This window comes from Oncorhynchus gorbuscha, linkage group LG14 (genome assembly GCF_021184085.1).
Source record: "Oncorhynchus gorbuscha isolate QuinsamMale2020 ecotype Even-year linkage group LG14, OgorEven_v1.0, whole genome shotgun sequence".
Classification (NCBI taxonomy): domain Eukaryota; kingdom Metazoa; phylum Chordata; class Actinopteri; order Salmoniformes; family Salmonidae; genus Oncorhynchus; species Oncorhynchus gorbuscha.
This window is the reverse complement of record NC_060186.1, coordinates 40,856,937-40,879,114: the sequence shown is the minus strand read 5'-3', so window position 1 is coordinate 40,879,114 and position 22,178 is coordinate 40,856,937.

The window sequence follows — 22,178 nt, the reverse complement described above, 5'->3', positions numbered from 1 at the left end:
CAGATTGGTCTACAGAGACAAGTTCTGGCCGGGTTTAGATCTTCTGCCTGGTTCTATAGTAAAAGGTTGTATTTTCTCATGTGGGAATACCAACACACATTGATCAGAGAACAAAAGTGTGCATTATTAAATGTGTGTCTGCATTCATGCAGGTCCATTTGCAAGTCCGGGGGGTGGGAATGAGGGAAGAAGAAAGGGGTGAGAGGAGAGGAGAGAAGAGAAGAGGCTAGACTAAACAAGATGAGACGAGTGAAAAGTAATCCAAAGGGAAGGGAAGAGGATGAAATGGGGGATGGTTTGACAAAAAGAGGAGGAAGAGACTTTATTATGTTCTTGTTGTTCCCATGAATTCCTGTAGCTTTTCTGCGTGCTTATACCATGCTGCCACCATGCACACACTCACGCACACACACACACGCACACGCACACGCACACGCACACGCACACACACACACACACACACACACACACACACACACACACACACACACACACACACACACACACACACACACACACACACACACACACACACACACACACACACACACACACACACACACACACACACACATGGATAAACATTAGAATCTGAAGTTAAATTGGTAAACCATCTCTTGTTGGAGAGTGAGAGGTAGAGGGGGAGAAGAGAGAGAATGAGTCCTGTGGGGCTCTTGGGGGTTGTAGAGCAAAACGGAGAACATCATCATTTCCATAGAGTTAGTCAGCAGGCTGAACTATTCAGACGCTACAGACAAGACTTTACTTTCGGGATGTCTCCTGGTCTGACAAACAACGCTGTAGCGCTGCCACTTTCCACCGCAGATGCAGTTAACCGACCTAGGTGGATGTATTGAGACTCAGCCCATGCAAAAAAAGCAGATATCTCTAGTTTAAACTGCTGGATTTTGATGGAGATGTTGTTATTATGTTAATTAGATTAAAGCCTAATAATCAAGATCCCTTCAGGCAGTTAATTAGTAAAATAAGGTGTGTGAAAGACTGCAGGAGATTAGCTCTCCAGGAAGGCTATTGGCCACTCTCAATTCCCAACCTGACCCCTCTCTGTCCTCAATCTGTCCCGCTTGTGATCTGAGGAAGCAAGGCCCTGACCCCTAACCTCTCACCTCTAACCCCTGATCACCTCTGGGCCTCATTAGGCCATGGGATCCACCTGACAGGTGTGCCGTTACAGTGGACAACAGCTCACCTGCCACAGGTGAGAGCCATCACTTTAGTAACACCAGGGAAAGTCCTTTTACTCCCCCAAACACACCTTCACACACACACACCTTTCACCTCGTATTCTCCCAGCAGATACACCTCCACACCCGATACTGTTGAGCTATGCGTTCCCCTCTCTTTTCATCTCTTTGCTTCTTCTGTTTTCTTTTCTTTCCCTTTCTCTTTCTTTCTCTCTTTTAATGAACCGCCTTGAGGGCGGAGGAGAAAAATCATAGAGCTGAACTCTGCGGCTTCGGTTAATGTTTCTTTTGTCCCTTTGTACTTTTAGGAGATATAAGAACAATGTGTTATCATGTTAAGGAATGAAAACACCGCTCTGAACTTTGGCACAGACACACCACACACACATAGCGTGGATCAAACGGTTAGTATGGAATCATAAATGGCTGTTTTTTGTTTGTTAAACTAGGCAAGTCAGATAGGAACAAATTCTTATTTAGATTGAAGGCCTACCCCGTCCATACCCTCCCCTAACCCGGACAACGCTGGGCCAATTGTGGACCGCCATATTGGACTCCAGATCACAGCTGGTTGTGAGACAGCCTGGGATCAAACCAAGGTCTGTAGTGATGCCTCTAGCACTGTGATGCAGTGCCTTAGACCACAGCACCACTCGGGTTACATAGCCACACACTCTGATAAAATGAATTGGTGTCCACAAGTCTCTTGTGTAAACACGCATGCAAACACACTCACACACAAACGCAATGACTCTGGGAAACAGTGGTGGATATCTGCATTGCTGAATCTAAGCAGGATACTAAGTAGGTCTCAGCCTGTTATGTCTATATCATGTGATCACACACACACACACACACACACACACACACACACACACACACACACACACACACACACACACACACACACACACACACACACACACACACACACACACACACACACACACACACACACATATATATATACAGTACGTGTGCATATACATTACGTCCATAATTCCATGTTCCTATGTGCGTGTGTGTGTGCGTGCGTGCGTGCGTGCGTGCGTGTGTGTGTGTGTGTGTGTGTGCATATGTTCTTTCCTCTTTTGCGTGTGCTTTTGTGTGTATACTCCCTTATGCAGGTTTGATTGACAGCAGAGTCACGGCTTAGTGACAGGGACCCGTGTGAGCAGTGAATCAGTGTGACACTAGACTCTTTGTCACTAGACTCCTGTGGATGGTTCCTCTAAGCTCTCTGACCTTTCACCCCTAGTATTAGAACCACAGACAACCATAGACATCATCAGACAATACCAGAGGAGATCTAAACGTCCCAGTAGTCCTCCCAGGCCCTATGATCAGAACAGAAGAAGAGGAGAGACGAAGAGACCCATATCGGTGTGTTCATCACTGGCACTAATGCTACCCTAATGAGGGTAGTGATAATGCAGGCTTAACCACAGGGATGCGAATGGAGGGGACAGTGGAGAGGACGGGGAGGGAGGGGGTGAAACAGGGTGAATGGGTTAAGGGGATTTGGAGAGATGGGTTTGTAAGGTCATCAGGGTTGGGTGCTTCGGGGGTTTGAAATAGAAAGAGAGGTCTAAACCACAGGAAGGGATGTGTGCGTGTGTGTGTGTTTGCTTACTTGGCTGTTTCATGCATGCGTGTTCCCAAAAGACAAAGTATCCACAGGCTGAGGTGAGGTTATAGGTCTAGCCCTCAAACATCTTACCACCTCATCAACATTGTAGAAATGTTTTCACCTGTATTTCTTGGCTTTGGTGGCAGTGTGTGTCCTCAGAGCAAACTCATTAATTCGTCTGGAATCTGCCCTGTGCATCGTAAACTCTCTTAATGGCTGCGGCTGCAGACTGGAGACTGAGAGAGGGACACAGGGCTTTGGTTGCATTATTGACACATCGACTAGCTGGCTTCTTATCACAGTGAGAACCACGCAGGTGATGAATACCTCCATGGTCCTACACTGATAAGAGAGAAAGCTAAAGGAAAGGGTTATTGGGTTAGAGTGTAGACTATGTGTGTGTCCCAAATGACACCGTATTCTCTATGGGCCCTGGTCAAAAGTACTGCACTAAATAGGAAATAGGGTTGCCATTTGAGAGGCAAGCTATAGGAAAGGCTCACTTGAAAAGTGACGTCCCTGGTTAAATAAAGGATGTAAGGAAAAAACTGAAGGAAATTGTAGGATTATTAGGTAGACCTAAAATAGTCAAAAGGAGAAGGTTGGTACTCTTAGGGTGACATTTTCCACTCGCAAACGTACCTGTGCTGTGAGCAAACGCGCCCGCGCCATGAGCAAACGCACCGTAGCATTTTAAATATACGGAATGAGGGAAATTATCATCTAAAGTCCCATGTATGTTGTGACTTCACGGCAAATGCAATGAAATTGTGACGTGCAATGCCATATCGTATTTCAAATGTAACATGGCATTTGTTCACAACATTTAAAGCTTTATTCTATTTCAGACATTATCAGAGCTGAAATGCTTCTCCTTTTCTACGACACAGGGCAGACTGAGAGTTAGTAATCAGGCTGAATTAGTGAACTTCTAAGTCCCTTGTGTCCCTTGTTCTTTTCACCTGTTTGAGAGGGTCACAGAGGTCAAATACAACAGGCTAACAACTGATTAACAGACAAAGGGACTGCGACTTTTTCTGTCTTTAAAAGGTACTTTAAACACATGTAAACCTGCCGACAATGTAAACACATACATGCTATCCCCCCCCACACACACACACACACTTCCAGAGTGCACAGAGTACAGAACCATATACAGGGGCGAAGGTGTTAGATTACAGTGAAGTGAAGTGGTTCAAAGCTCCACCTGCTCCCTATCTTTAGTTAACGGTAGATTAGATGGCAGGCTTTCAAGGCGGTTTTAATTGCCACAGCGATGGACCACTTTCTTTCTTTCTTTCTTTCTTTATTCCCCCAAACCTTTCTATTGATCTCTTCTCTTGTGACACCAATAAAACCGCTCAGTACCTCGCTGTTCCCTTTCTCTTACACCGCCTTCCTTCCTTCCTTCCTTCCTTTCCTCCTGTCCTTCATTTCTCTCTCCATCTCTGTCTACCTCTTCCCTTCTCTCTCTGTTCCTCTCTCTCTCTCTCTCTCTCTCTCTCTCTCTCTCTCTCTCTCTCTCTCTCTCTCTCTCTCTCTCTCTCTGTTCCCCTTTCCCCCCTCTCTCCCCCTTTCAATTTGCTTGTCGTTTCTATTCAAGAGAATGCACTCTGAATTTAAGTCACTCACTCAGTCAAGTGCCACGGGGAGAGTGCATGTGATTGTTTCACAAAGACATCTCACCTTTGAGTCATTCTATGTCTTCTGTCTATGTTCAAGTTAAAGTCAATAGAGTTTGATGAGCAACACTTGTGTGATGGGTGCTGAGACCCTGAGTTAATGCCAAGGTTTTGTGAGAGAGGCTGAATGTGCTGACTGCTGAAGCAGGCATCTCGGTGTGTTTGTTGCCTGTTTTAAATAATGTTAATCAGATTAAACAGGCTTATCCAACAGCGCAGCAGTCAACCTTAATTAACCAAGAGAGAGAGAGCGAAAGAGAGAGAACAAGAGAGGAAGACTACTGATTGTCTATTCGTCAAAACACATTTCTCTCTGCTCAGCATGCTGCTCCCTCTCTCTAGATTGGTATCAGACGATGTGGCTGAGACAGATGCTCTTGTAGCACTTCTCACTTATGACAGAGATAAACCACCTCTGCTTTAGTTCAATACAATCACTGTTGGTCTTTGTATGGCTTTAATACGATGGTGGCCATAACATGCTACAGGTTTCATAAACAGAGGACGTTCACATTTCAAATTTGTGAGCAGACAATGTCTTGTCCCTGATGGTTTAGTGGTTGTAGTGCTTTAGTGCTGTCTGGAGAGATGGAAGGAGAAGGAGACGCCTCTGGAAAAGCCTTGATCCCATGACCCCTGACCTCTAACCCCTACTGGTCGTAAGCCACGGTAATTCATCTGCCCGCATATGGCCTGCTGGCCTGCTGGCCATTTGTCCACGTCCCCTGTTACTGTGTTTGTGTCTGTGACCCCTGTCACGTCTCAATTCCATGGTCAGTGGTCAAATTGGCCACATACCACCTCGTTGACCGAACCCCTCTGTCCCATTGATTAGCCAATGAGGCTTTAACACAGCCCTCGGTAAACCTTTGTGTTTGTTAACACATCAATCTCTTAAGGATCGGACCCTTTTTTTCCATTTTCGCCTAAAATGACATACCCAAATCTAACTGCCTGAGGTTCTGGACCTGAAGCAAGGATTTGCATATTCTTGATACCATTTTGAAAGGAAAGACTTTGAAGCTTGTGGAAATGTGGAAATTAATGTAGGAGAATATTACACATTAGATCTGGTAAAAGAAAAAAACGTGTTTTTTTGTATTTCTCTTGTACAAGCATCTTTGAAATGCAAGAGAAATGCCATAATGTATTATTCCAGCCCAGTCTCAGTTTAGATTTTGGCCAATAGATGGCAGCAGTGTATGTGCAAAGTTTTAGACTGGTCCAATGAACCATTGCTTTTCTGTTCAAACTTTTGTATCAAGACTTAGAGACTTAATGAGCTTAGTTGGTTCATTAATCATGTTTCAAGTTCATAACTGTGCAATTTCCTCAAACAATAGCATAGTATTATTTCACTGTAATAGCTACTGTGAATTGGACAGTGCAGTTAGATTAACAGAAATGTACACTTTCTGCCAATATCAGATATGTCTATGTCCTGGGAAATGTTCTAGTTACTTACAACCTCATGCTAATCGCATTAGCCTACGTTAGCTCAACAGTCCCGTAATGAGGGCAATGTCTCGTTACGACGCACCATCAGGTCGTTTTGGTTTTTACACAATGACTGATCGATTGCTTCCCATTTGTTGAGAAGAGGGCGGCTTTTGGAAGTTGAAGAAAAAGGTTTAACGCACATCCGACTAATGCTCAATAGCTGGACAAAAATAATAGCCACTTTAGAGAGATTTTTCTTAATGTCCAATTGTCCACTCACTGTTTGTTGTTTTCCAGGAAATTATCATTTGATAAAGTTGTGGGTGATGCAGTGCTTTTAATAGTTGATCACGGTGCAGGCTGGGTAGAAGTACTTCAATTAACATTTACCAGTTTGCCTGATACAATGGAACCAATGGGACCAATTGAATAATCCCAGTTGTGCACGCGACACAAAAGTGTAAATCAAACGCATCTTAAACCCTATGTATATGACCAGGTCCAACACACACACGTACTCACTTTCTGCCCCTACAACACATAAACCTGATCTCTCTCAGGTCTCCTGGGCTCTCAAACATCTTCATTGTCTTCCCATGTCTGACAATGATTGATAACTCCTAGAAGACACCCCTAATCCTGAGGCGATTTGGTGAGATCACACCCCCTGGTGCCGCTTTAACCTTGGGCGGTGCAGCGACACCTTGTGATCCCGTTACAGACTGATCGATGGCTGTCCGGCTCCTCTTCTGCTGACTCAGCCCAGTAAACGTATTGATTACTGCTGGGATCAGCTAGAACCGCGGAACTGCCGCCGATGACCGTCTGGCTCGTCTGGACAGGAAAAATACTGGGGGCTATTTTTCCAGTCTGCAGATTAGGTTCAGTCCTAGGGGACTCAATATGACTCGATATCAAGGGCAATTTCATAGCGGTGGTAGTAAATTGACACTTATGTTAGTATCAGCACCATGAAGGGAGAGCAAGGGACTCAACTTTTTGGCATCAATCTTAAGACATAACTCAATATCTCGAGGGTATATGGCCCTCAAATTTAAATCTGGATCTCAAAGCCAGTTCCACAGATTTTTTTTACTTCTTCACCTCTAGTCAGGGACTGATTTAACCCTCTTGACACCAGGTGGATGCAAACCATTAAGTAGAACTGAAAACCAGCAGTAGTTCAGACCTCGTAGGGTAACATTTGAATAACCCTGGTCTATGGTATTGATTGTCTGTTTTCTATATCATGCACACCAAACCTAAACTCTTTATTTTGAATGCTGAGCTCCATGCACACAACAAGAGGCAACAAAAATCACAAATGAATTGAAATCTCGCACAGACATGCCCCGTGATTTAACTGGCTAGCACCAATGACATGACTCCTTTATTTCTGCCGCTCTGTGTGAACCCAGATTTAGCCCCCCCCCAAATCTGTCCAACCCTTCAAACCAACCTAAATAATACCCAACCCATACAACCCAACTCCATCCCTCCGTAACTTCAGTCAAGCCTATTAGCTAAATAAAGCTTGGACTCTGACTTGCAATGAAACTAAAACAAAGCTCAAAACCAATCTACTGTCAAACTCCCTAATTCAAATCTCCTAACAACTAAAACTTACAAGAACCACTCCATCCCCCTAACAAAATCCTACAATCCCTCCCTCTCTCTTTCTCAGCCTTAAATCCCTCTCCTCTCCTATGATTCGGCAGTTTGCGGGATGACTAATCTGTGCAGGCTGGCACACAGGAGCCAGATTTGTCCTTAGGTTAGTGATGAGCTTGGAGGGCTGAACGCTGAGCTGTAGTCAATGAATATCATTCTCACATATGGCTAGGTGTTCCTCTTGTCCAGGTGGGAGACGGCAGTGTGGAGTGCAATAGAGATTTGCCAGACGATTTGTAGCATCTGGGTGGGAGGACAGGGGAGGATGGGGTTGAAGAGAGCGGTCAGTGCCATTTAAGATGAGGTATAAAAAAGTGTGGGGGAGCAAGTCCTTATTTTTATTACAACAAATTGGATGCCTGTCATTCATATTCCATTCACCCAGCTAAATGTAACAGTGATAGGTTTAGGCTACTACATGATACTTACACTTTTCCTGTACCCATCATGAGGTTGGTACAACCTAGCCTATGAATAAAAGTTTATCATGTAGGTGCATAGGTCAAGAGAATTTTGAGTAAATCAAGGTGAGCCTTCTAGGTTTTGTTTTGAAGTCAATGTACCCAGAGGAGGACAGAAGCTAGCTGTCCTCCGGCTACACCAAGGTGTCACCCTACAAAATGCTGCTGAGGCTACAATAGACCTTTATTGCAAAACAGTGTGTTTTAATCAATTATTTGGTGACTATATTTAGTATAGTACTATACTATTTTTATGAAGTTCACTGAGGACGATGGTTCTCCCCTTCTTCCTCTGAGGAGCCTCCACTGGCCTGGAGTTTTAGAGATGGGATCGAGAGAGGGGTGGGTAGGGAAAAGGGATAGTGAGGTAGAGAGGCCATGAGGTAAGAGAGGGACCAATGGTGGGATGGGACGTGACATCACGGAAGAAGGGATCAAAAAAAGGAAGATAGGAGGGAGAAAAGGACAGGAGTTTGGTGAAAGATAGGCCAATGGAGCCCACCAAGGGTTAGAGGAAAGGCAGATAGAGGGGAGATGAAGTGCATGGAATGAAGATGGATGAGATGGGGGAATTAGGAAAGGGTGGAGGGGTGGAAGGGGGTTGACAAGGCAGATTCCACTAATCCACTAATCTAAGTTTAAAGTTTTTGAATGTGCACAAGTACAGTGAAATGCCTTTCTTGCCACCTCCAAACCCAAAAATGAAATAATCAATATCAATATAGCAATAAAAATAACAAAAACACATGAGAAATAAGAACACGCGAAAATACGTTTTCATACCCTTTGACTTATTCCACATTTTGTTGTTACAGCCTGAATTCAAAAGGGATTAAATAGATTTTCTTTCTCACCCATCTACACACAATACCCCACAATGACGAAGTGGAAACTTGTTTTTAGAAATGTTTGCAAATTTATTGAAAGTGAGTCAATACATGTTAGAATCAGCTTTGGCAGCGATTGAAGCTATGCACACCTGGGTTAAACAATATTATCAATATTATTATTTTTAACATTCTTCAAACTCTGTCAAGTTGGTTGTTGATCATTGCTAGGCAGCCATCTTCAAGTCTTTCCATAGATTTTCAAGACGATTTAAGTCAAAACTGTAACTTGGCCACTCAGAAACATTCAACGTCGCCTTGGTAGGGAAAACCAGTGTATATTTACATTTACATTTACATTTAAGTAATTTAGCAGACGCTCTTATCCAGAGCGACTTACTCGTGTTTTAGGTTATTGTCCTGCTGAAAGGGGAATTTGTCTCCCAGTGTCTGTTGGAAAGCAGACTCAATCAGGTTTTCCTCTAGGATTTTGCCTGTGCTTAGCTCTATTTCCTTTATTTTTATCCTAAGAAAACTTCCTCATCCTTGCCGATGACACGCATACTCATAACATGATGCAGCCACCATCATGCTTTAAAATATGAAGAGGGGTGCTCAGTGATGTGTTCTGTTGGACTTGCCCCAAACACAACACTTTGTACTCAAGCATAAAGCTAATTTCTTTGCCACATTTTGTTCAGTATTACTTTATTGCAAACAGGATGCATGCTTTGGAATAGTTTTTATTCTGGACAGGCTTCCTTCTTTTCACTCTGTATTGCTTCTGTATTGTTATTATTGTGGAGTAAGTACAATGTTGTTGATCCATTCTCAGTGTTCTCCTATCACAGCCATTAAACTCTAACTGTTGTAAAGTCACCATTGGCCTCATGGTGAAATCCCTGATTGGTTTCCTTCCTCTTCAGCAACTGAGTTAGAAAGGACATCTGTATCTTTGTATTGTAATAACTTGAATTATTGAATAATGTTGGTTTTTTTTACTTCTGGCTGGCCATAAAGGGGGTTTAATATTTAATGACTCAATACATTTCAGCTTGTAAACATTTCTAAAAACATAACTCCACTTTGATGTTATGGGGTATTGTGTGTAGGCCAGTGACAAACAATCTCAAATTAATACATTTTTAATTCAGGCTGTAACACAACTAATTAAAATTGAAAATATCCACACAAGCCACTAGCCAGCCAGTCAGCCAGCCAGCTGCGTTATCATGAGTTAGTAGATTATGAATATTAGGTTAAATTCAGAAGTCAATATTTAGAGCGTTGAAGATAAGTCACAATCAGAAAGAAAATAAATAATTGTGTAACGGTTGTCGTAGGTGGAAGAAGGTGAAGAGGACCAAGGTGCAGCGTGGTACGTGTTCATGGTAAATTTAATAAAGAAACTGAACACTAGAACAAAAAAACAACAAAGCGGAACAAACTAAACAGTTCTGTCTGGTGCAGACACACAAAGACAGAAAACAACCACCCACCCCTCAAGGGCAAAAACAGGCTACCTAAATATGGTTCTCAATCAGGGACAACGATTGACAGCTGCCTCTGATTGGGAACCATACCAGGCCAAACACATAGAAATACAAACATAGAATAAAACATAGAATGCCCACCCCAACTCACGCCCTGACCAACCTAAAATAGAGACATAAAAAACGAACTAAGGTCAGGACGTGACAGTAACCCCCAAAGGTGCGGACTCCGGCCGCAAAACCTAAACCCATAGGGGAGGGTCTGGGTGGGACGTCGACCCTACTCCACCTTAGTCTGGGCCCACTTAGGTGGCGCCTTTGGAGCGGCGACCCTCGCCGCCGACCCCGGACTGGCGACTCTGGCAGCTCCTGAGTGAAGGGCGACTCTGGCAGCGCCGGAGTGAAGGGCGACTCTGGCAGCGCCGGAGTGAAGGGCGATTCTGGCAGCGCCGGAGTGAAGGGCGATTCTGGCAGCGCCGGAGTGAAGGGCGACTCTGGCAGCGCCGGAGTGAAGGGCGATTCTGGCAGCGCAGGAGTGAAGGGCGACTCTGGCAGCTCCTGAGTGAAGGGCGACTCTGGCAGCGCCGGAGTGAAGGGCGATTCTGGCAGCGCCGGAGTGAAGGGCGATTCTGGCAGCGCCGGAGTGAAGGGCGACTCTGGCAGCGCCGGAGTGAAGGGCGATTCTGGCAGCGCAGGAGTGAAGGGCGACTCTGGCAGCTCCTGAGTGAAGGGCGACTCTGGCAGATCCTGACTGACGGCAGCTCTGGAGGGTCCGGACTGGAGGGAGGCTCTGGAGCGTCCGGACTGGAGGGAGGCTCTGGAGCGTCCGGACTGGAGGGAGGCTCTGGAGCGTCCGGACTGGAGGGAGGCTCTGGAGCGTCCGGACTGGAGGGAGACTCTGGAGCGTCCGGACTGGAGGGAGACTCTGGAGCGTCCGGACTGGAGGGAGACTCTGGAGCGTCCGGACTGGAGGGAGCTCTGGCAGATCCGGACTGAAGGGACACACAGGAGGCTTGGTTCTTAGAACAGGCACAGTACTCACCAGGCTAGAGAGATCTACTGGAGGCCTGGTCCTTGGAGGAAGCACAGGATAGACCGGTCTGTGGAGGCGCACTGGAGTTCTCGAACTAAGGGCCTGAACAACCTGTCCTGGCTGAATGTTGATTTTAGTGGCCGCAAACTGACCTAAGATCAGTGTCTATGGGCAACTTCACCCCTCACATTATTGCCCCATTTGGTACAGGAGACAGGATTAGTAGAAGTGGGATCTAGGTTAAGGCTCTAGACAGTCCATCTGTTGTTTGGGGATTTGCCCCGGCACAAAACATGAACCTCCCGCTTTACTTAACACACCTCCCCTTCCTACCATAAATACTAAACACCCCTAACTACCCCAGCTCATGTCTCCCCGTCTTTACTCAACCTGCTTTACTTAACACACCTCCCCTTCCTACCATAAATACTAAACACCCCTAACTACCCCAACTCATGTCTCCCCGTCTTCACTCAACCTGCTTTACTTAACACACCTCCCCTTCCTACCATAAATACTAAACACCCCTAACTACCCCAACTCATGTCTCCCCGTCTTCACTCAACCTGCTTTACTTAACACACCTCCCCTTCCTACCATAAATACTAAACACCCCTAACTACCCCAGCTCATGTCTCCCCGTCTTCACTCAACCTGCTTTACTTAACACACCTCCCCTTCCTACCATAAATACTAAACACCCCTAACTACCCCAACTCATGTCTCCCCGTCTTTACTCAACCTGCTTTACTTAACACACCTCCCCTTCCTACCATAAATACTAAACACCCCTAACTACCCCAACTCATGTCTCCCCGTCTTCACTCAACCCGCTTTACTTAACACACCTCCCCTTCCTACCATAAATACTAAACACCCCTAACTACCCCAACTCATGTCTCCCCGTCTTCACTCAACCTGCTTTACTTAACACACCTCCCCTTCCTACCATAAATACTAAACACCCCTAACTACCCCAGCTCATGTCTCCCCGTCTTTACTCAACCCGCTTTACTTAACACACCTCCCCTTCCTACCATAAATACTAAACACCCCTAACTACCCCAACTCATGTCTCCCCGTCTTTACTCAACCCGCTTTACTTAACACACCTCCCCTTCCTACCATAAATACTAAACACCCCTAACTACCCCAGCTCATGTCTCCCCGTCTTTACTCAACCTGCTTTACTTAACACACCTCCCCTTCCTACCATAAATACTAAACACCCCTAACTACCCCAACTCATGTCTCCCCGTCTTTACTCAACCTGCTTTACTTAACACACCTCCCCTTCCTACCATAAATACTAAACACCCCTAACTACCCCAACTCATGTCTCCCCGTCTTTACTCAACCTGCTTTACTGCACCCCTTCATATGTTTTTACATTTAATAAATGTAATGTTTTATTTACATGTATTTTGTTTTATATTATTTCAGCTTTATTTAACCAGGAAATGCGGTGAAGAAGAATAGACTGAAAAAGGTAAGTTATTTAACCTGGCTAACTATTTGCCCTTCTCTAATCAGTACCCACAATGGAACATCATTGTCGGAGATGGGAAGAGGAACTAGTAACCAAATGCTCAGAGAGAAGCAAACCAAACTGCACTGAACACAAACACCTGTTGCTCCATCTTTCCCTTGGGTTTCGCTTGTCGACATAACTACGCCTCCACAATGAAAAAAAAGAGAGAAAAATAGGAACTCCCGACCCCTCTCATCACATGGTAATAGTAATTACATCTCAATTTCTTTCACTGTCATTTACCCTCAATCTCTCCCTCTCTGTGCACCGCTCTCTCTCTCCTCACTCTACTTCCTTGTGTTCCAGTTTTCCATGCTCCTAGTGCTGATAACCTTGCTTAGTGATTCCCACACAGACACACACACATACAGTGGCTTGCGAAAGTTTTCACCCCCTTTGGCCTTTTTCCTATTTTGTTGCCTTACAACCTGGAATTAAAATAGATTTTTGTGGGGTTTGTATCATTTGATTTACACAACATGCCTACCACTTTGAAGATGCACACACACACACACACACACACACACACACACACACACACACACACACACACACACACACACACACACACACACACACACACACACACACACACACACACACACACACACACACACACACACACACACACACACACACACTTAGCCATGACCCTTCCTCTTGCCACCACACACTGATCTCAATGTGACATGGGGAGAAACACCACTGTATTGCTGACTAGTAAGACTGCATGGGACACAGCCATAGTCAATGTGTGTAGTAAGCACTAGTTTCACAACAAATGCTTGTTCACTGTCATTCGTCATAATGCAAGACGTTTCTCCCACACATACAGTGAGGTCCGAAATGATTGACCCTTGATAAAGATGAACAAAAAAATACTGTAAAGCATAAATAATACCAGTACTGAGCTATATCATATTTTTCCAAATTGTGGAATTTCTTTCCCTTTATTAATGATTCAATGGAATCAACAAGAATAATAAGAATTTCTCAAATGATGAACAAAAATATCCAATACAAAGGGTTTTAATTATTGACAGACATTTTGTCAATACCACTTTTAAATCAGGCCATAGGTTTTCAACGGGGATCTGCATGGTAACAAAATAGACTTGCGTCCTCTACCAGGTCGTTTTAAACATCCTAGTTATTCCCCATTTGTCTTTTCTTTTTGATGAGCTATTTGCCTTTCCCCATGGTGATGTTACATGTGTGTTACCTCATTTTACACCCCAGGAAAACAGGAAGTCATGGTAGGCCATAATGCAGTTCCTTAAGCTGAGATGAACGTACAAAAAGTTTAGTTTTTTTTGTCAATCATTTTGAATCCCCCTTTTTGAGAGAAAAATATATATTACTTGTTAAACTAAATATTTTTCTCTGAGCAATTGTATCAATATATAGAAATATAATTTCATTTTTTTGGAGCTCACTATTTGAATTATTTATTTTATACCGTCATGTTTGCTCATTTTTATCAAGGGTGTCCAATCATTTCACACCACACTATATGTTTTATGTTTTATTTATTTTAAATGTAACTTTTATTTAACTAGGCAAGTCAGTTAAGAACAAATTCTGATTTACAATGACAGCCCACTGCCTTGTTCAGGGGCAGAATGACAGCTCTAACCACTCGTCCCAAATTCAGTTGCCAACAGGGCAGGACATCAATTGTGGGTAAGACGAAAAAGAAAAACCAAAATAATATTAAATTATGTATTATTCATTGAGGATATCAAAGTTGATTTGGTCATGTGCACAGGGTACAGCAGGTGTAAGACAGTACAATGAAATGCGTACTTGCAAGCTCTTTCACAACAGTAAAGTAGCAGGTAAGAAAAGAACATGTGTGTACATACGTGTGTACATGCACTAATGAATGTGTTTGTGTGGTCTTCAAACAAGTAAAGAGCCATGTGGACAGACAGGGCTCCTACAGAGAGACAATTTTAACACCCTGGAAAAAACAGGGTAAGAGAGAGCGAGGGGGGGAGAAGAAGATTGAGAATGAGAGAGAGAGAGAGAGAGAGAGAGAGAGAGAGAGAGAGAGAGAGAGAGAGAGAGAGAGAGAGAGAGAGAGAGAGAAAGAGAAAGAACAGGGGTGAGACAGGGAGAGAGTAACTGGCCAAGGGGGCCCTAAGTGTCATGTTGCCTCCAGTTAGACAAAGAACAAGGGTGAGACAGAGAGAGAGAGTAACTGGCCAAGGAGGCCCTAAGTGTCATGTTGCCTCCAGTTAGACAAAGAACAGGGGTGAGACAGAGAGAGAGAGTAACTGGCCAAGGGGGCCCTAAGTGTCATGTTGCCTCCAGTTAGACAAAGAACAGGGGTGAGACAGAGAGAGAGTAACTGGCCAAGGGGGCCCTACGTGTCATGTTGCCTCCAGTTAGACAAAGAACAGGGTGAGACAGAGAGAGAGTAACTGGCCAAGGGGGCCCTAAGTGTCATGTTGCCTCCAGTTAGACAAAGAACAGGGGTGAGACAGAGAGAGAGAGTAACTGGCCAAGGGGGCCCTAAGTGTCATGTTGCCTCCAGTTAGACAAAGAACAAGGGTGAGACAGAGAGAGAGTAACTGGCCAAGGGGGCCCTAAGTGTCATGTTGCCTCCAGTTAGACAAAGAACAGGGGTGAGACAGAGAGAGAGTAACTGGCCAAGGGGGCCCTAATTGTCATGTTGCCTCCAGTTAGACAAAGAACAGGGTGAGACAGAGAGAGAGTAACTGGCCAAGGGGGCCCTAAGTGTCATGTTGCCTCCAGTTAGACAAAGAACAGGGTGAGACAGAGAGAGAGAGTAACTGGCCAAGGGGGCCCTAAGTGTCATGTTGCCTCCAGTTAGACAAAGAACAGGGGTGAGACAGAGAGAGAGTAACTGGCCAAGGGGGCCCTAATTGTCATGTTGCCTCCAGTTAGACAAAGAACAGGGTGAGACAGAGAGAGAGTAACTGGCCAAGGGGGCCCTAAGTGTCATGTTGCCTCCAGTTAGACAAAGAACAAGGGTGAGACAGAGAGAGAGTAACTGGCCAAGGGGGCCCTAAGTGTCATGTTGCCTCCAGTTAGACAAAGAACAGGGGTGAGACAGAGAGAGAGTAACTGGCCAAGGGGGCCCTAATTGTCATGTTGCCTCCAGTTAGACAAAGAACAGGGTGAGACAGAGAGAGAGTAACTGGCCAAGGGGGCCCTAAGTGTCATGTTGCCTCCAGTTAGACAAAGAACAGGGGTGAGACAGAGAGAGAGAGTAACTGGCCAAGGGGGCCCTAAGTGTCATGTTGCCTCCAGTTAGACAAAGAACAGGGGTGAGACAGAGAGAGAGTAACTGGCCAAGGGGGCCCTAATTGTCATGTTGCCTCCAGTTAGACAAAGAACAGGGTGAGACAGAGAGAGAGTAACTGGCCAAGGGGGCCCTAAGTGTCATGTTGCCTCCAGTTAGACAAAGAACAGGGGTGAGACAGAGAGAGAGAGTAACTAGCCAAGGGGGCCCTAAGTGTCATGTTGCCTCCAGTTAGACAAAGAACAGGGGTGAGACAGAGAGAGAGTAACTGGCCAAGGGGGCCCTAAGTGTCATGTTGCCTCCAGTTAGACAAAGAACAGGGTGAGACAGAGAGAGAGTAACTGGCCAAGGGGGCCCTAAGTGTCATGTTGCCTCCAGTTAGACAAAGAACAGGGGTGAGACAGAGAGAGCGTAACTGGCCAAGGGGGCCCTAAGTGTCATGGTGCCTCCAGTTAGAGAAAGAACAGGGGTGAGACAGAGAGAGAGAGCAACTGGCCAAGGGGGCCCTAAGTGTCATGTTGCCTCCAGTTAGAGAAAGAAGAAGCGAGGAGGGAACAAAAGTATTCTGGAATTTACCAGAGTAAAGTTTTCTTTCTGTTCATGGACAGCTAAGTGTCATATTATGGGAATAGATTTAATGAATGTGGAACAGACGGAGGGATGGATGGAGCGAGGGGGGGTTGTAAATCCCATCCAGGTCGGTAAGGGTGGATGGTGGTAAGAGGGGTGAGTGTGGCACTGGGTAAAGTGATGATGTGAGTTGATGGGGTGTACTGCTACGACTGGGTGGGGTGTAGGTTGGTGGAAGTGAAGCGGCCAAGGCACTGGGGCTTGTGTTGTGGGCCCTCATCCTCAGTCCGAGTACAATATGTGGTACAATCCTCTTGTCCCCGCAAAACAACATGGCAACCAAAGGGTTGTGTTCATACTGGGTCATGTTCATTACAGCATGAATTGTGAAAATGTTTTGAAAAGAAAATTGAGCGTTTCTGAAGTCCAGGTACATCCTGTCTGTTTCAGTTTGTTTGAGTTGGTGTGGCACCAAATTACCTCCAATTACAGGCCATGCTTTCTGACCTGAGTTGTTCGACACACACACACTTTTCCATAAAGCCCTTTAAAGTATAACGATAGGCCCCTAATTCCAAAGACGTTTGATCCCAAGTGCTAACACGTTAATATGCTAGCAGGCCAGGACTGCAAGTGTGTGTGTGTGTGTGTGTGTGTGTGTGTGTGTGTGTGTGTGTGTGTGTGTGTGTGTGTGTGTGTGTGTGTGTGTGTGTGTGTGTGTGTGTGTGTGTGTGTGTGTGTGTGTGTGTGTGTGTGTGTGTGTGTGTGTGTGTGTGTGTGTGTGTGTGTGTGTGTGTGTGTGTCTCTGTTTATAAAGCCCAGTATCGTTTGAAACTCGGTCCAAGTTTATAATCCACCCACTGTGTGGTGGCTTTGTGGAAACCCTCACGCAACATAAACAAGGCATTTAAATGGACTTTTTCTTTTACCAGACATCTAAAACAAAGGGAGTGCAGGAAATAGACTCCCGGCTTGGAAGAGAAAACAAACAGAGTGCATGCCAATCAAAATCAGATGGTGGCACGCTGTGATGTCATCAAGGACCCAGGCAGAGGCACAGGAAATAAAGACACTTGTATGCTCCTTCAAAGAACTCCGGTATAGTACAGTTGGTACAGTTACGCACTTGGAGTGCATGTGTGGCCACGATGGTGTACTGTAGGTGCATGCACACACACACACAGCGGTGTACTGTAGGCTATACATCTGTTGGATTCCTCTGTTTGACAGGTGATAATGATGATTTATCACAGTCTGCTGCGATGGGGTCATGGTCTGCCATCACTGCATCCCAAATGGCATCCTATTCCCTACATAGGGCACTACTTTTGACCAAAGTCTATGGAGGATTAAATAAATAAAAATAATAATTAGACAGCATCAGTTAGCGGGGTGGAGAGCTAGCTGTGAGTCGATGGTGATGAGTTGAGAGCACCTTAGTGATTTTTAACAGCCCTGGTCTCTCCGATGACCACACACAGGACGGGTATGTGTGTTAGGGAGGGGGAGCCATCAAAGGGCTGTGTGTAAGGACAATAATCTCTTCGTAATGACTCTGTTAGAAATGTGTGTGTGTGTTACGTGTGGTTCATGTGCTTATGTGAGTGGGTGGATGGTTGTAGGGGGTACAGTACATCCCATCTTAGGGTCTCAATGCTGCACATTAGAAAACACTTCATCTGCTGTGTCCCACTCATAGAGTTTGAGACACACCAAGACAGTCGTGAAGAGGGCACGACAAAAACCTATTCCCCCTCAGGAGACTGTTGATTTAGCATGGCCTCCAACTGCAAGACACTACAGAGGGTAGTGACCCTGAGCCTGCCTGCTGATCTGTACCTTGTCACACCATCCCGGATTATTGACCTCTGCCAGCCCTGACCCCTTGACTGCCTGCCGTTGTGTACCTTTTGGACTCCGATCTGGATGATTAACCTCTGCCTGCCCTTGACCTGTCATTTTGCCTGCACCTGTTCTAGTAATAAAGTGTTACTTCAACACTGTCTGCATCTGGGTCTTCTCCTGAAACTTGATAGTTGCCCACCCTCACCACCTGGGCGTGGCCCATCTGGAAGATCAAGGTCCAGTGGCAGAGGGAAGTGTTCAGTCCCAGGGTCCTTAGGTTAGTGATGAGCTTGGAAGGAACTATGGTGTTGAACGCTGAGCTGTAGTTAATGAACAGCATTCTCACATAATGTCCCAGTCAAAGGTTTGGACACCAACTCATTCAAGGGTTTTTCTTTATTTTTTCGTGTTTTCTACATTGTAGAATAATAGTGAAGACAAAATTCAATATTTTATATTCTTCAAAGTAGCCACCATTTGCCTTGACAGCTTTGCACACTCTTGGAATTCTCTCAACCAACTTCATGAGGTAGTCACCTGTAATTTATTTCAATTAACAGGTGTGCCATGTTCATTTGTGGAATTTCTTTCCTTCTTAATGCATTTGAGCCAATCAGTTGTGTTTGTGATAAAGTATGGGTGGTATACAGAAGATTGCCAAGATTCCTTTGGTCTGATGAGTCCAAATTTGAGATGTTTGGTTCCAACAGCCATGTCTATGGAAAATGCAGCGTAGGTGAACAAATTATCTCCGCATGTGTTGTTCCCACCGTGAAGCATGGAGAAGAAGGTGTGAAGGTGTCGGGGTGCTTTGCTGGTGACACTGTCAATTATTTACTTAGAATTCAAGTGTTACGAATCCCTTTTGGCCCGACAGTCTAGGGGGGATGGTAATGAGACCCGTAACATAACTCATGCAAATTATTATTGTGACAAAGTAAAAGTGTGCACGAAATAACCACGACAACAGAAATCTACCGTCAAACTCTAGGTTTATTTATAAACACACGGTAATGTGGGGAGCAGGAAAAGGGGCTGAGCTGGACCCAAGGAAATAAACAATAAATATACAAAAACACACCCCTAAGCTAGACTAGCCTACTTTAACAGCTAACTAACTAACCAAAAATACAGTGGGTGGTCCGCCCAGTTCTACCTAGTGTATTTAACAAAGTTCACCTACGGGTAGTGTATGCCCATGGGCGACTTGTCTTGGTTTCCCCTTTTCCCACCAGCAAACAAACAAACACCATAACCAAAAACAATACTCACAGGTGATGACAAAGTGCTATGGAGGTGCTTTAAACAAAAGAGAGGTTAAGACACAAAGCGAGAGTGAAACACAGAGACCTACAGACATGGCATTTACAGAGAGATTGAGCTAGAGATTGAGCTGAGCTTTAGAACAAACAAATGATGGGGGTTTTAAACCATGTGGAAGGAACTGTGATAGGATAGGAAGTAGGAGGTGTGTCTTCTGATTGATGATTGATTGTTGACTGATTGGGGAGTGATGGTTTTCACCTGTGAGGGGAGAAGGAGAGAAAAGAAACACACACTCAGGATACACACACACACAGGATAACTGTATCCGTAACATCAAGGCTCAATTAACCACCATGTCTACGACAGCATTCTACAGCGACACGCCATCCCATCTGGTTCAAGCTTAGTGGGACTATCATTTGTTTTTCAACATAACAATAACCTTCAGAGGGTAAGGGCACACCTCCAGAGGATAAGGGCACACCTCCAGAGGATAAGGGCACACCTCCAGAGGATAAGGGCTATTTGACCAAGAAGAAGAGTGACGGAGCGCTGCATAAGATGACTTGAAATCCACAATCTGTCATGTTTTGTCTTAGATTGTCTTGTCATTTTGCTTTTCCCTCTGTTCATTTTCCCCCTGCTGGTCTTTTTAGGTTCGTTCCCCTTTTTCTCTCTCCCTTCCTCTCTCTCTTCTCTCTATCGTTCCGTTCCTGCTCCCAGCTGTTCCTATTCCCCTAATCAATCATTTAGTCTTCCCACACCTGTTCACTATCTTTTTCCCTGATTAGAGTCCCTATTTCTCCCCTTGTTTTCCGTTTCTGCCCTGTCGGATCCTTGTCTATTGTTCACCGTGCTGTGTCTGTGTATCGCCCTGTCGTGTCGTGTTTCCCTCAGATGCTGCGTGGTGAGCAGGTGTCTGAGTCTGCTACGTTCAAGTGCCTTCCCGAGGCAACCTGCAGTTCTTGATCGAGTCTCCAGTCTGTTCTCGTCATTACGAGTGGAATTATGCCTTATGATTGTAAATTTACTTTACTGGATTAAAGACTCTGTTTTCGCCAAGTCGCTTTTGGGTCCTCATTCACCAGCATGACAGAAGGATCCGACCAAAGAATGGACCCAGCGACTACAGACGCTCGTAACACTGCCGTCGAGATCCAAGGAGCCATGCTCGGCAGACACGAGCAGGAATTGTCTGCTGCTCGCCATGCCGTGGAGAACCTGGCCGCTCAGGTTTCCGACCTCTCTGGACAGTTCCAGAGTCTTCGTCTCGTGCCACCTGTTACTTCCTGGCCTGCCGAGCCTCCGGAACCTAGGGTTAATAACCCACCTTGCTACTCCGGGCAGCCCACGGAGTGCCGCTCCTTTCTCACCCAGTGTGATATTGTGTTCTCTCTCCAACCCAACACATACTCTAGCGAGAGAGCTCGGGTTGCTTACGTCATTTCACTCCTTACTGGCCGGGCTCGAGAGTGGGGCACAGCTATCTGGGAGGCAAGGGCTGATTGTTCAAACAATTACCAGAACTTTAAAGAGGAGATGATTCGGGTTTTTGACCGTTCAGTTTTTGGTAGGGAGGCTTCTAGGGCCCTGGCTTCCCTATGCCAAGGTGATCGATCCATAACGGATTACTCTATAGAGTTCCGCACTCTTGCTGCCTCTAGTGACTGGAACGAGCCGGCGCTGCTCGCTCGTTTTCTGGAGGGACTCCACGCAGTGGTCAAAGATGAGATTCTCTCTCGGGAGGTTCCTTCCAGTGTGGACTCTTTGATTGCTCTCGCCATCCGCATAGAACGACGGGTAGATCTTCGTCACCAAGCTCGTGGAAGAGAGCTCGCGTCAACGGTGTTTCCCTGCTCCGCATCGCAACCATCTCCCTCCTCTGGCTCAGAGACTGAGCCCATGCAGCTGGGAGGTATTCGCATCTCGACTAAGGAGAGGGAACGGAGGATCACCAACCGCCTGTGCCTCTATTGCGGATTTGATGGACATTTTGTCAATTCATGTCCAGTAAAAGGCCAGAGTGTCATGCAGGTGAAAGAGGACCCAAAAGCGACTTGGCGAAAACAGAGTCTTTAATCCAGTAAAGTGAATACAAACAAAAAAACACAACTTTCACTCGAAATGACGAGGACAAACTGGAGACTCGATCTTGAACAGCAGGTGAACAGCAGGTTGCCTCGGGAAGGCACTCGAACCAGACAGACTCAGACACCTGCTCACCACGCAGCATCTGAGGAAAACACGACACGA